Genomic DNA, 15,836 nt, shown 5'->3' with positions numbered 1-15,836 from the left:
GCTCATTCAAGTATTCTCCTCAGCCTAGGTCCCCCCCATCTTGTTCCCTGACTGGACTATGCGCAGGGGAGTCCCCCTTCTCTACAAATTCTTGGGCTTCCTGTGGGGTGTTGAAGAATTTTGGTCCCCTGGGGGTAATGATTTTCAGCTTAGCAGGGTATAGCAGAAAGGCCTGTTTGCCCTCTCTGTGCAACTTAGAGCAGATAGGTGAGAACTCTCTGCGCCTGCGTGTGAGGTCTGCAGAGAAATCCTGAAATAACAGTAAGCGTGCATTTTCAAAAGTTAAGTGGTCCAGCTTTCTGTATGCTCTCATGATGGCTGTTTTTGTTTGGAAATGTAAGAATTTAATCATGATAGGGCGGGGCTGCAATCTGTCTACGCCTGGCTGTTCTGCTCCTACCCTATGCGCTCTCTCAACTCCTCCATCTAGGTCTCTAAGTGGAATATTCAGCAAAGTGGGTAGTGTCCTTTCAACAAACTGGAGTATATCACCTGATTTAACCTTTTCTGGGAGGCCCAGTAGACGTACATTATTGCGTCGTGATCTGTTTTCCAGATCGTCTACTTTTAATTGTAAAGTGAGAGCCTGTCTTTCCAGATTCCTAATTTTATTGGTGGTGGCTATATTGCTGTCTTCTAAGTCAGAGATTCTGGCCTCTGCCTCAGCCACCCTGGTAGAGAACTGCTTGACATCGTCAGTGAGAGTGTCAACCCCTCTTTGTAAATTATCAATTTTAGGCATAAATAGCATCGAAATCTGTTTTACTATAGGGTGTGTGTCTATCTGACTGCTTTCCTGAAATGGGTCTGTAATAGAGCTTTGAGAAGCTTGTTCTGTGGCCGCTCTATTTTTTCTCTCACTATTTTTGTTACGGCTTGACATTGCGTGGTTAGTTAAAAATCTCTCCATGTACCCATAAAGTAAATTAAAAAAGGAAAAAAAAAAGAATAAAAAACAACAGGGTAGAGATTACAAGGTTGGTTATAGAATATTACAGTGAGATGAAATATTTGAGCCAAACCACACTACACAATGACTGTGATGCAGTACAAATTACAGTTTTCAACTATCAGGTAGGCTCTGAGTGTCAGCGCTCAGATTAACCTATTCGGTTACAAATAAAACCAATCACTCCTGTTTCAGTATAACATTTTCCACTCACACAGTTCCAATTTCCATGTCTAGAATGACACAGTATACAGGGTATGATAGGTTTACAAGGAAGGGCAGTATGGCAGGAGTCACCCAACCCTGCGTTTAAATGTACCTGTGCCTATTAAAGCTATCCTAGGCACTGTCTTGTGAAAGTTAGTCACTTCTGATCCGAGCCAATGTCCCTTTATGTCAAATCCTGCACTTTGCAGCTTGCTCTTCACAGGGGGCCAGAGAGATATAAACAGTGTCAGCTTGTATGACTGTATGTTTCCAGATGTCTCACCAGGGAGACAGAGATGGTCTTAGCAACCGTATTAGTGTCTTGTAATGTTCTGTGTTGCAGGGTTTGTTTCTGGGGCAAGAGGGGTGAAAGCAATCAGTGCTTAGGTCTCAGGCAGTGTTCCGGTGTCATTATTGCTATAAGGGTGCTTAAGAAGAAGAGGGAGGATATCTGTATAGGAGCCCGTTGGATCAGGATCAGTGTATGAGGCTCAGCTCCGGAAATGTCCCGCTCCCTCCACCACCCTGTACTTGGTGCTGTTCGGTGTGTTCAGCGCTTACCCTCTGCCCTTGCCTCCTTGTTCCCTGTTCTGCCGCCACTCAAGATGGCGCCGATTTTCGCGCCAAAAGCGGAATCTGTGTGTCTGAGTTGGTTGCAGGGCTCCGGGCACTCCTCTCAGCGGTCCCTCCAAGGGCACTCAGGTATGCTTAGTCAGGAAGATTTGTAAGTGGGGTTTAAAGGCGTGCGGGAATTGTTGGGAACTCCGGTATCTGTGCCGCTATGTCCCTTCTCTCTTACCCGCTTTTCCTCGGGCTCCGCTGCCGCTGCTCCACTTGCTTGTAGTCTCCAAGCTCTCCGCAGGGTCACAGGGGGTCTCTACCCCTCTCGGCTGTGCTTTTCTGGGGTCTGTGTCTTTAGCGGCCTTCCGGTGGTGGAGCGATGTAGCGCTCACCCGATCTCTATGGCGGTACAACAGGCGAAGTCCCCCACTCCGGGCAGCAAATTCTGCCAAGGAGAGATCGCTGGATACAGAGTTCACTTGGGGCTCTCGTGCCAGGGTCAGTTTGGGAAGCCCAGGCTGTATATAGCCTCGTTACCCTTCATTTTTATTTTAAAATAGTTTATTTCTCCTACGGTATCTCTAGCTATTCATAATGTTTTTGTCCTTAAGGCAAAGCTGTGTAAACACAGCCATTATAAGATATTTCACTCCCAGTGGGGCATACAATATATAAGGTAATACAAAATTTAAAAATTTAGGTTGATTATTTTGCAGATATAAGAAGTATGTATAGGTAAACAATGGGATAAAGTTAGGAGTTCAGATTATATCTACAAGCTAACAAAATGTTATTTTGTTGTGGCTTCCAAATAATAATTCATAGACAAACAGGAAAAAATACATTTCATATATTATATACTCTACTGCTAATAAAATAATAAGGAATTGTAAACACATTAAGTGATCCAAATATTAGCGTATACTGTCCCTTTAAGAGTCTGCACTGAACCATTCAAAGGAGGGAGATAAGTGGACAGTTTACATACAATGTCCTCACACAGGTCAAATGTATATTCATATAACAGGCTCGAGTATGCCGTAATATGTATTAAAGTAAATATCTATTTTTGGTTTACTGTCCCTTTAAATGTATCTAACCTTTTACGGGGTATACACTCATTTATTTAAATATATTATCATATTTAGACATGACTGCATGTTTATTTTTTAAAAATCCCATTGAATATTTACTATTAGAATATTGGCTATTATGTCAACTATTTAGTTAGAGTTAATAGCTTGTGATGGCTATTTCATTTGTAGTGAAAGGGAAATGCAACCATAAGTTAATCTTCCATGATTCAGACAGAGCAGATTTGAATCTAAAATAAAAATTGACTTTAATAATAACATAAGGTTCATTCTCATGTTATCCTAAGTTTGCACAAACTATATGCATAGGCTTATGAGCAGCAAAGCATTACTGGGAGATATCTACTTGTTTGTGGGTGGGCAACAATGCATAGTTACAATGGTTAAACAGATGTCTTTAGATACTTCACACTATTGCATATATGCTCCTTAACAATAGACACCTTGAAAATAAAAATTATATGTGAGCAATTCAGACAAATACATGCTTGATTTCTTTTTTTAAAATTAAGGAACAGAAACGTTGATTTTCAAATTAAAAAAATTCCATTTATAGTTCTCAAAGTAACGTCCATTATAAATACAAATTACGCATTTCACCATTATTGAAATATAGAGTGGTAAATGTATCTTTCAACACGAGATTCACATCTATGTAAAATTGAATAGAATTGCACTAGCACACAATCGATATGCATTGTTGGGATTGTAAATACATTTAATAGAGCACTGTCAATACTTCACAATGATTCACTATATTTATTGAATAAACAAGGTGTTCATTAAATAACATAATTGATTTCATATTCTAATCTCTTCTTTTTATTTTTTTCTTACAGATTTTCATTTTTGATGAATTCCAAAATGAATATAGATTTATTGTTAGATTTTTCTTTTCTTTTTTTCTCTAATAAATATCTTTACATACTATTTATATATATATATATATATATATATATATATTATTTTAATTTAAATATATATATATATATATATATATATATATTCATATTCTCTATCCAAGTAAGATAATAAGAAATACAACCTTCTAATATTAGGATATGTAAACAAAATATTAGTCCCATGATGTTTGTTAAAGTATCTTTTTTACAAGCACATGCCTGATATTAAATATAATACAGTTGAAATTTTGATCGGAACAGCCAATAGAATGCGAGCTCAATCTGATTGGCTGATTGGATCAGCCAATCGGATTGAACTTGATTCTGATTGGCTGATTCCATCAGCCAATCAGAAAATTCCTACCTTAATTCCGATTGGCTGATAGAATCCTATCAGCCAATCGGAATTCGAGGGACGCCATCTTGGATGACGTCCCTTAAAGGAACCGTCATTAGTCGGGAGACATCGGAAGAAGAGGATGGATCCGCGTCGCCTGCTTCAAGATGGACCCGCTCCGCACCGGATGGAAGAAGATCGAAGATGCCGCTTGGAGAAGATGTTTGCCGGTCCGGATGTCCTCTTCTTGCCGGATAGGAGGAAGACTTTGGAGCACCGGATTATGGATCGCCAACCCCCGCTTGGGTTGGATGAAGATCTTGGAGCCAGGACGGATCGGTGATACCTGGATGGTGAAGACAAGGTAGGAAGATCTTCAGGGGATTAGTGTTAGGTTTATTTAAGGGGGGTTTGGGTTAGATTAGGGGTATGTGGGTGGTGGGTTGTAATGTTGGGGGGGGGGGGTATTGTATGTTTTTTTTTACAGGCAAAAGAGCTGAAATTCTTGGGGCATGCCCCGCAAAGGGCCCTGTTCAGGGCTGGTAAGGTAAAAGAGCTTGTAACTTTTTTAATTTAGAATAGGGTAGGGAATTTTTTATTTTGGGGGGCTTTGTTATTTTATTAGGGGGCTTAGAGTAGGTGTAATTAGTTTAAAATTGTTGTAATATTTTTCTTATGTTTGTAAATATTTTTTTATTTTCTGTAACTTAGTTCTTTTTTATTTTTTGTACTTTAGCTAGTTTATTTAATTGTATTTATTTGTAGGAATTGTATTTAATTAATTTATTGATAGTGTAGTGTTAGGTTAATTGTAGGTAATTGTAGGTAGTTTATTTAATTATTTTATTGATAGGGTAGTGTTAGGTTTAATTATAACTTAGGTTAGGATTTATTTTACAGGTAAATTTGTTATTATTTTAACTAGGTAACTATTAAATAGTTCTTAACTATTTAATAGCTATTGTACCTGGTTAAAATAATTACAAAGTTGCCTGTAAAATAAATATTAATCCTAAAATAGCTATAATATAATTATAATTTATATTGTAGCTATATTAGGATTTATTTTACAGGTAAGTATTTAGCTTTAAATAGGAATAAGTTATTTAATAAGAGTTAATTTATTTCGTTAGATAAAAATTATATTTAACTTAGGGGGGTGTTAGTGTTAGGGTTAGACTTAGCTTTAGGGGTTAATAAATTTATTAGAATAGCGGTGAGCTCCGGTCGGCAGATTAGGGGTTAATAATTGAAGGTAGGTGTCGGCGATGTTAGGGAGGGCAGATTAGGGGTTAATACTATTTATGATAGGGTTAGTGAGGCAGATTAGGGGTTAATACATTTATTATAGTAGCGCTCAGGTCCGCTCGGCAGATTAGGGGTTAATAAGTGTAGGCAGGTGTCGGCGACGTTGAGGGGGGCAGATTAGGGGTTAATAAATATAATATAGGGGTCGGCGATGTTAGGGGCAGCAGATTAGGGGTACATAGGGATAACGTAGGTGGCGGCGATTTGCGGTCGGAAGATTAGGGGTTAATTATTGTAAGTAGCTGGCGGCGACGTTGTGGGGGGCAGGTTAGGGGTTAATAAATATAATACAGGGGTCGGCGGGGTTAGGGGCAGCAGATTAGGGGTACATAAATATAACGTAGGTGGCGGTCGGCAGATTAGGGGTTAAAAATTTTAATCGAGTGGCGGCGGTGTGGGGGGACCTCGGTTTAGGGGTACATAGGTAGTTTATGGGTGTTAGTGTACTTTAAGGTACAGTAGTTAAGAGCTTTATGAACCGGCGTTAGCCAGAAAGCTCTTAACTCCTGCTATTTTCAGGCGGCTGGAATTTTGTCGTTAGAGCTCTAACGCTCACTTCAGAAACGACTCTAAATACCGGCGTTAGAAAGATCCCATTGAAAAGATAGGCTACGCAAATGGCGTAGGGGGATCTGCGGTATGGAAAAGTCGCGGCTGTAAAGTGAGCGTTAGACCCTTTAATCACTGACTCCAAATACCAGCGGGTGCCCAAAACCAGCGTTAGGAGCCTCTAACGCTGGTTTTGACGGCTACCGCCGAACTCCAAATCTAGGCCCTTGAAAATAAAAATTATATGTGAGCAATTCAGACAAATACATGGTTGATTTCTTTTTTTAAAATTAAGGAACAGAAACGTTGATTTTCAAATTAAAAAAATTCCATTTATAGTTCTCAAAGTAACGTCCATTATAAATACAAATTACGCATTTCATCATTATTAAAATATAGCGTGGTACAATGTTTAATGAAGTAGCTGATGACAACCCCTTCCCATCCTCCATGTTAGAAGCCCTGGTGGTAGTATTCCCAAAGACAGGCAAACCCCCAGACACACCTGCAAATTTCCACCCCATCTCCCTCCTGAATTTAGATGTAAAACTTTTCGCGAAGATCATAGCCACAAGAATAAACCTAATCTTACCCTCAATCATACACACCAATCAAGCAGGCTTTATGCCCTCTAGAGAAGCCAGGGACAATACCACCAAAATATTAGACCTTATGGAATATACATTCACCCAGAAAATCCCGTCGGTATTTCTCGCCATGGACGCAGAAAATGCCTTCAAAAGGCTAGATTGGTCTTTTCTAAAACAAACTTTGCACACATTCGGCTTTCCCCAAGAAATTATAGGGAAAATATTCACCCTCTATAATGGCCCACAGGCCAAAATCAAAATAAATGACTCCATCTCACTCCCATTTAAAATTATGAATGGAACCAGGCAGGGTTTCCCGCTCTCGCCTCTTCTATTCATACTGGCAATGGAAGTGCTTGCCATACATGTTAGACACAACACCGACATTCATGGAATAGAGATCAGACCTGCAACATATAAAATAACCTTATATGCGGATGATATCTTTTTAACGCTGACAGATACAGAGACGTCGTTACCCCCTCTGATGCAAGCACTACAAACATATGGTATATACTCCAATTTCAAAATCAACATCTCAAAATCCGAACTATTAGCCACCCATTTACACCCATATGTAATAGATAGCATCCAACAGCGGTACCACTTTCGCATACAGCCAAAGGCCATCAAATACCTAGGGGTTTATATCTCACCATCCGTAGAAACCATAATATCCCTAAACTATAAAATCCTCAACTCGACAACTCAAGCCACCCTCGGCTCATGGAACTGTAAACCTCTTTCCTGACTAGGAAAAATTAACGCAATTAAAATGATCATCTTACCTAAAATCCTATATTTTTTGCAAACCCTCCTAGTTCCCATCCCAGAACATCTGCTATTCTCCCTACAAAAACAAATTAACTGCTTTATATGGTCACACAAAAGGCCCCGTATTGCCACCTCCATTCTATATCGCCCAAAAGAATTAGGAGGGATTGGAGCCCCAAACTTGATGCGTTACAGACAGGCAGTTTTCCTCACACGAATTGTAGACTGGTGCAAACACAACATGAACAAAGAGTGGATCCAATTAGAACAGTCACTCTCCGATAAACATTACCTGTGCGGGAATTACTGGCTTCCCAATGCCCAACGTAAACTATTATATACAACCCCTAGGCTGGTGCACGAACCCTTCAGACAGTGGGACAAAATACTTCAGAAACACCCCAAAATCTCCACCACATGCTCTCCCCTAACACCGGTCAGCAAAAATACACCGTTCTCATCTATGATAAAGACAACCATCGCAACTCATCCAACCCCTTCTTTACAAAGCTCAGTCCCACATCACCTTCTATATAAAGGCAAATAGATTTAATCACAACAGGCAATAAGCAATATTCTTGGGACGCATTTCCAAAATTGGTACATCTTTACGCAGTTGAAACACTACCTATCCACACATCCTTTCAAATCTCAACTGCAAAGGCACCTCTCTCAATTTGAAGCAATATGCTTCCACTCTTACCCACAGAGGGGAATCCTATCCTTAACATATAAAATGCTATCACAGGTATCTCATTCGGCACCCCCTACATATGTTTGTCCAGTCTGGTAAGTCTAGAGTGGTTTCCAAATCCACTTCCCATACTGGACAATCATTTTCCAGCAGATGATGAAAGCCTCATCGTCCATCTCGATGTTAGAAATGAACATCAAGCTATTAAGCCGGTGGTATTACACTCCCGTCAGACTACACCATTTATTTCCCAACACGACCACCATGTGCTGGAGGGGCTGTGGAGAAACAGCAACCTTTGCACATATTTGGTGGACTTGCCCGATAGCAACATCCTTTTGGCGCTCCCTTAAACCAGAAATTGAAAAAGCTTTCGGCACACCACTCCCGTTCACGCCCTGGGTTTTTCTTTTCAACAAATTCCCTAAAATCCCATGCAAATTGAAACAAACACTTCTCACTATCATGATCAACTCAGCTAAAAGGCTAATCCCACTTAATTGGAAGAAAACTAACCTACCATCCCCGGCAGCCTGGAAAATTAAAGTCACTCACTACCTCAGAGAAATACCACTACACCCACACCAAGCGAATAGAAGAATTTCATAACATAGCATTTCTATGGGAAGAATATGTAAATAGTCAGTAGAATAGTCAGTAGAAATCCACCCCCTTGCACACTTTTAAAAATTGGATCACACAATGATACACTTATTCCTGACTTCTCTAGACCTAGTTCTCTTAACACATTCACACAGTTGGGTCAATTCACCATAATAATGAGGGCGTTAATGTCATTCTGCTCATAGCTACTTCTCACTCTTAGATACTGGCTGATTGGCACTTCACATCTAATCCAACTATAATAGCTAGCTTTTTTCATATAACAAATGATGTTAATTTGAACGTTTTCTTATTGTTTTTCTATGTATATCTCTGAAAACTCTTAATAAAGCATTAAAAAAATATATATATATATATATAGCGTGGTAAATGTATCTTTCACCACGAGATTCGCATCTATGTAAAGTTGAATAGAAAATAAATGTGTTCAGAGCGCCTCAAATGGGCTAGGTGTTGTACAATGTGTAGAGTGTGTATTTAGAAATATTTTAATTGTAAATCTAGTACTTGCCACGGTGGGTACAGTGGTAATAAATGACAATAAAAACAATAAGATGTGGATCCACTCTTGTACAAATTGAATATTAAATATATCTATATAAAAACACTGAATAATAAAATGATGCAGAGGCAATAATAATAGTAGCCCCAATAAAAATATGAGAAAGTTAAAATTCCTAACAAAGTCTGAAAGAAATCAATCCAATGTGTGGATTAAAAAATACAGTAATTCAAATGTATGGATTGCTGATATCGACTAGTAGGAGGATACCGTAAGAGATATTGTGTACCAGTGTTGGTGGAGATAATGTGTATAAAAAAGGGAGTGAAAAATTATCCTTAGTGATTGCAAATATAAAGAAAACAGACAGTGTCAACTTGCATTGGGGATTCTGAATGAAGGAGAATTCAGATATATAGATGTAAAACATCCAATCACCCCAATAATATACAGCCTACCGAAAAATACACAAGAGTCTACAGAACCCACCTGGTCGACCCATAATATCCGGTATTGGCTCACTGACAAGCAACCTTTCGGAATACAAGTCAATAGTGAAAAAGGGGTAGTGTACAAGCGCTAAGGTAATCCCCAAGCTGTATCCAAACAGAGATCCTAACCAACCTCCAAAAAATATGCACAAGTAGTAAGAAGTGAATACAGCGCCAACAAGAGGCCAAGGGATAAATATACTCACAGAGAGATAAAAGAAGATTATTTAATGAACCATGTTAAAAAGCATCAGTAATAAAAGATATAAAAAATGTAAAAAGCACATATAAATAAAATTACAAATAGAGGAATATCTTACAGAAGCGGCTCAAAGGGCCAAAGCTGATAATTACAATAAAAACAGAGGTAATAACAGGTGATCAGTGTGAGTGGTACACCAGAATAAGAGTGTATACTAATAAAACAGAATTAGCCTAAGTACAACTATAACAAGTGCATCAAGCAAAAAACTAATAAACAATAGTACAAACAATAGTGTTCAAACATAGTGTTTCAAAAATAGTGTTCCAAAAAATAGAAAAATGCACTGCAGTGCAAAAAAAAAACAAAAAAACAAAGGGGGGTAGCAAAATAATTGTATAGATACGATCAAATAGTGAGTGAGTGCAAATGGATATAAAAATGCTAGCTACTTAATCCAGTGAGGTTAAGATATAATTAAATAAAATACACAACATGCAATAACATAAAAAATAAAATACACAATATGCAATAACATAAAAAATAAAATATAATCCAAAAAAGTGTTCAAAAAGTTGATCAACAAATGTTAGTGAAGAACAAAAATAAGTCAATCAAAACTAAAAAGTGGAAAAAATGGGTGATGAAAAGCCTTTTTTGAGGGCAGAAACGCGTTGACATATTGGTAAGCATTACTTTAATCTTTACTTCATTCTCATATTGGATACACTATGTTGTGAATTTCTTTTTTTACAGGGACATTTTTTAGGATACTATAGGAGCAGCTGACAGGTGCTAGGATCCAATCAGCTACTTCAGCTATCACACACAGGAATTTGGATCTGTTAAAGTAACTAACATTGGAAGGAATCAATTTCCTCACTTTCACCTTGCTTTTCATCACCAATTTTTTCCACTTTTTAGTTTTGATTGACTTATTTTTGTTCTTCACTAACATTTGTTGATCAACTTTTTGAACACTTTTTTGGATTATATTTTATTTTTTATGTTATTGCATATTGTGTATTTTATTTAATTATATCTTAACCTTACTGGATTAAGTAGCTAGCATTTTTATATCCATTTGCACTCACTCACTATTTGATCGTATCTATACAATTATTTTGCTAGCCACCCTTTTTTTTTTTTTTTTTTTCACTGCAGTGCATTTTTCTATTTTTTGGAACACTATTTTTGAAACACTTTTTTTGAACACTATTGTTTGTACTATTGTTTATTAGTTTTTTGCTTGATGCACTTGTTATAGTTGTACTTAGGCTAATTCTGTTTTATTAGTATACACTCTTATTCTGGTGTACCACTCACACTGATCACCTGTTATTACCTCTGTTTTTATTGTAATTATCAGCTTTGGCCCTTTGAGCCGCTTCTGTAAGATATTCCTGTATTTGTAATTTTATTTATATGTGCTTTTTACATTTTTTATATCTTTTATTACTGATGCTTTTTAACATGGTTCATTAAATAATCTTCTTTTATCTCTCTGTGAGTATATTTATCCCTTGGCCTCTTGTTGGCGCTGTATTCACTTCTTACTACTTGTGCAAACCTTTCGGAATACCTTTTGGAATACGTTGACAAAAAATTACAAAAATATGTGAAGCAGTTACCATCCTATCTTCGAGACTCCACACAAATACACCAACTACTAAGTAATACACCATGGGAAGAAGGCTATATACTAGCCACCTGTGATGTTACATCACTCTACACGAGTATCCCACACCTTGAAGGTCACAAAGCTACAAAGTGGTTTTTGGATAAAGATCCAGAAATCACGGAACAACAAAGCCAATTTATATTGGATAGCATTGAATACATTTTAAAACACAATTACTTCTGCAACGAAGGCAAGTACTATAAACAAATTTGAGGTACAGCAATTAGGACCAGGTTCGCGCCGAGTTATGCCAACTTATACATGGGCAAGTGAGAGCAAATATTTTGGGACTCCTGCCCAGCCGGCGCGGACCTGGTCCTGTATCGAAGATATATAGATGATATCATTATCATCTGGAAAGAATCGATACCAGACCTAGAATATACCATAGAGGTAATGAATAAATATGTAAACAATCTGAGATTCACGCACGAATGGAGCCACAAGAGCATCACATTCCTAGATTTGAAAATTGAAGCGCTAAATGGCAAATGGGAGACATCCACCCATTTCAAAGAGGTAGATAGTAACAACTACATCCATAGCCTCAGTTGCCACCATGAGAAATGGAAAAGTAACCGAAGGGGCAGCTCCTAAGAATCCAGAAGAATTTCTCAAATCTGGAAAAATGGGAAGAACAAGCAATAACTTTGAAAGAGAAATTTATAGAAAGGGGGTACGATGAGGAATTTCTACGACTTAAAATGGAGGAAGTAAGGAACACCGAGAGAGAAGACCTTCTAAAATACAAAAATCAGAAAACGACAGAGACACATTATTCTAAATGTTCCTATGATTACCGAATACAGTAGTAATAGATATATCATAGAGAATATATTTAGAAAACATTGGTCCATACTGAAGGAAGATTACACTTTTGGAGACAAACTGCCTGCACAGCCAAGATTTATATACAGAAAAACGGATAATCTAAAAAATAAACTAGCACCAAGCATCCAAAAGACAAATACATCGAACACTTTAGATGTCCAAGGAAAGTAAATAAAAGTCTTTTTCACGTGCCCAACTTGCAAGGCGTGCAAATGCGGCAAGAAAACGAACAAATTCAACTCCAGACATACTAAAGAAGAATATGAAATAAAGGATCTTATCAGATGCACAGACAAAGGCGTCATATACTTAATGGAATGTACGTGTGGACTACAATATGTCGGACAAACCTCACGACTCTTAAGGGACAGAATCCGTGAGCATATACCCCTTATTGAAAAATTATTATGGACACGTCTCTATATAAACATTTTTCCATGAAACATCAAGGAAATATACAAGACATAAAATTCATTGGTATACAGAAGGTCAAGAAAAATTGGAGGGGAGGAGATTTTGAGAGGAAGCTTTTAACATCTGAGTCAAGGTGGATTTTCCAATTAGATTGTCTCTTCCCTAAAGGTCTGAATAATAAAGAAGACCTTACACATCTATTACATTTTCGATAACATCAGCTCCTCCAAAAATCCTTCCAATAACAGAAGGCTGACCAACCTCTACAAAATTTAAAGTAAAAGACAACAAGAAAAAGCCCTTAAATATGGACTATCTACATGTTTTACCCTACTAGTAACTAGCCATACATAAAAAGGGCATACTATCACTAAGAAAAAACTCTGAAATAAAATCCCCCTTTCTCTAATGACAAAACCACAAAAGAAGAAGAAGGGACCTAACAGAACCTTGGAGAATCTCGAAGTACCCCTGGACACCATATATAACATATTATAATGCTAGGACAATGTTCTTCCAGCTAAGTTTAAATCAATGTAATCATAAATAAATTATGATGATACTACAATCCTAATCTCCTATCTGGACAAATTAATACACAATTTTTATAACTCAGATTCCACTAATAAGCTAGGTCTAATTATATATTCTGTTCACCCCAATCCAATCTACTCACTTCAACTGTATATAATAAGTTAAGTCATCTAGAGTATATAATACTTTAATAGCAATGTTTGTGCCAAATTAAACCGTTACATATGTAACGATTCCAATATAATGAAATTCTTTAACAGAACTAAACCACCCATTAGTATGGAATATTTCAATAATAATATCTTTACTCAATTGACCTACATAACAGCTCATTGTGACAGTGCCACAATATACACATTGATCTCAATAAGTATATATAGTAATCTCACACTATTTGCCACCCGCCACATTTTACCGATTACAATATCAGGTTTTTGCATCAATACATTCAATATACAACTATGGATACGAATATGGTCAGTGCTCCTTAAAATACCGTTATGAATTGATAATGATTCATGCTTTTCTTATATAAGAAATTAAATTGGGATATATCGCAAAAGCCAAAATAACTTATCTAAGTATCTTTGTTTTTAAAAAAACATTTTCTCAAAAATTCTAGATCAACCAGCAATAGACTAATGATAAGTTACATTATGCTATCAGTCAGAAAAACTTGCACCTGATAAACTTCCGAATCTAGCAAACACAGCACTAGAGGAGAATATTCCCCAGTTTGCATGAAAAACTCGTGACAAGTTGTTTGATTTCATTACCACCCAACATTATATATACAAACATTATGTTAGGTTCAATAAATTATCTTTAGTTAGTAGACAAGCCATCGTAGTTTATTAATGTCGATTTAAACACTTCTAGGAATCCTGATAAGTTATACTACCTTACAGTACATTACAGTTTGAACCCCCCCCCCAAAAAAAAAAGTTTTTTACATCTGATAAATGTCATATTATAGTGAACATAAAAGAATAACATATGTTTTTTCCAGCTTGCGCAAAAAGCATTTGAAAAGTCTCACTATCATTTAAATATTATATGCTCAATTTACACATGAAAAACCTACATTAACGAGACAAGCTATGCAGTATCAAAGGATAGCATTTCATTTTAAAATGTTTAAATTTTTTGATAAGCCAATTGATTCTATATATATAAACATTTAGACCAGAATAACTCGCATTTGTTAAAGGTCAATTTCTATTGAATACAGTTCTAAAGGATAGTATCTGTTTTCCTAGCCGACGTGAAAAGTTTTACAAGTCATTTTATTCCACTACCTCTAAACATAATGCTATGCCCAATGAAATACCTAGAATAACGAGAGAAACTAAAATCAACCAATACCACAAAAAACACATGGCTACTCTAGGAATGTACACAAACCACAACCAATCAAAGCAAAGCGGATATGACGTCACGCTAAAATCGGCGATAACATAGATAGGATAGATCACCGCAATACACTGTTATTATGTGACCATTGACTACCAGGGTGAACTCTACTATGAGTTATTAATAGAAAAGGAGCCACTTTAATATAAAAAAAAATGTAACTCTATTACATATCCTACACCACGCCCCCAAACACACTTTTTGGCGCAAAACTTTTCACTACAAAAGGGACACTTTGACAACCAGCTGGCAGTCTTGAGAAAGGCCTAGAGGAGGCCGAAATGCGTTGAACCACAGCTGGTAAGCACTATTCTGATTTTATATAAGTTTTTAGTACCATCTACACTATTGTTGTTTTTATTTGCCTTTAGGTTTAATTTATGATTTAAAAAGAAAAAAAAATTTGGATTGGAGTTACTCCCAACCACCAAAGGTTCCCACCATCAGGAACAGGAACACTAGCCCATTAATTGGGTTTGACCTAAAAGACCGTTGACTTTATTCTCACCATCAGGAACCTCAGACGGACTCTCACCACTAGGAAAATAAGGTTTCCTTTTCTACACATTATTAACTTTTGACTTTTATTTGGATCTTCACATTTAGCCTTTTTTAGGGTTCTTGTTTGTTAGATTACAATCACTGACTTTGTTCTCTTTTTTCCTTTTTGGATAATTTTTCACTCCCTTTTTTATACACATTATCACCACCAACACTGGTACACAATATCTCTTACGGTATCCTCCTACTAGTCGATATCAGCAATCCATACATTTGATTTACTGTATTTTTTAATCCACACATTGGATTGATTTCTTTCAGACATTGTTTGGAATTTTAACTTTCTCATATTTTTATTGGGGCTACTATTATTATTGCCACTGCATCATTTTATTATTCAGTGTTTTTATATAGATATATTCAATATTCAATTTGTACAAGAGCGGATCCACATCTTATTGTTTTTATTGTCATTTATTACCACTGTACCCACCGTGGCATGTTTTATTCTTGTGTAAAGTATTAGATTTACAATTAAAATATTTCTAAATACACACTCTACACATTGTACAACACCTAGTCCATTTGAGGCGCTCTGAACACATTTATTTTCTTAGTATATTTTCCAAGCTAGCTAGTTAGCCCACTGTTCAGAGCTATAGGTGCTCGTCCTTGGCG

The sequence above is a fragment of the Bombina bombina genome, chromosome 7 (genome assembly GCF_027579735.1).
Source record: "Bombina bombina isolate aBomBom1 chromosome 7, aBomBom1.pri, whole genome shotgun sequence".
NCBI lineage: Eukaryota > Metazoa > Chordata > Amphibia > Anura > Bombinatoridae > Bombina > Bombina bombina.
Note: the sequence above shows the minus strand (reverse complement) of the source record.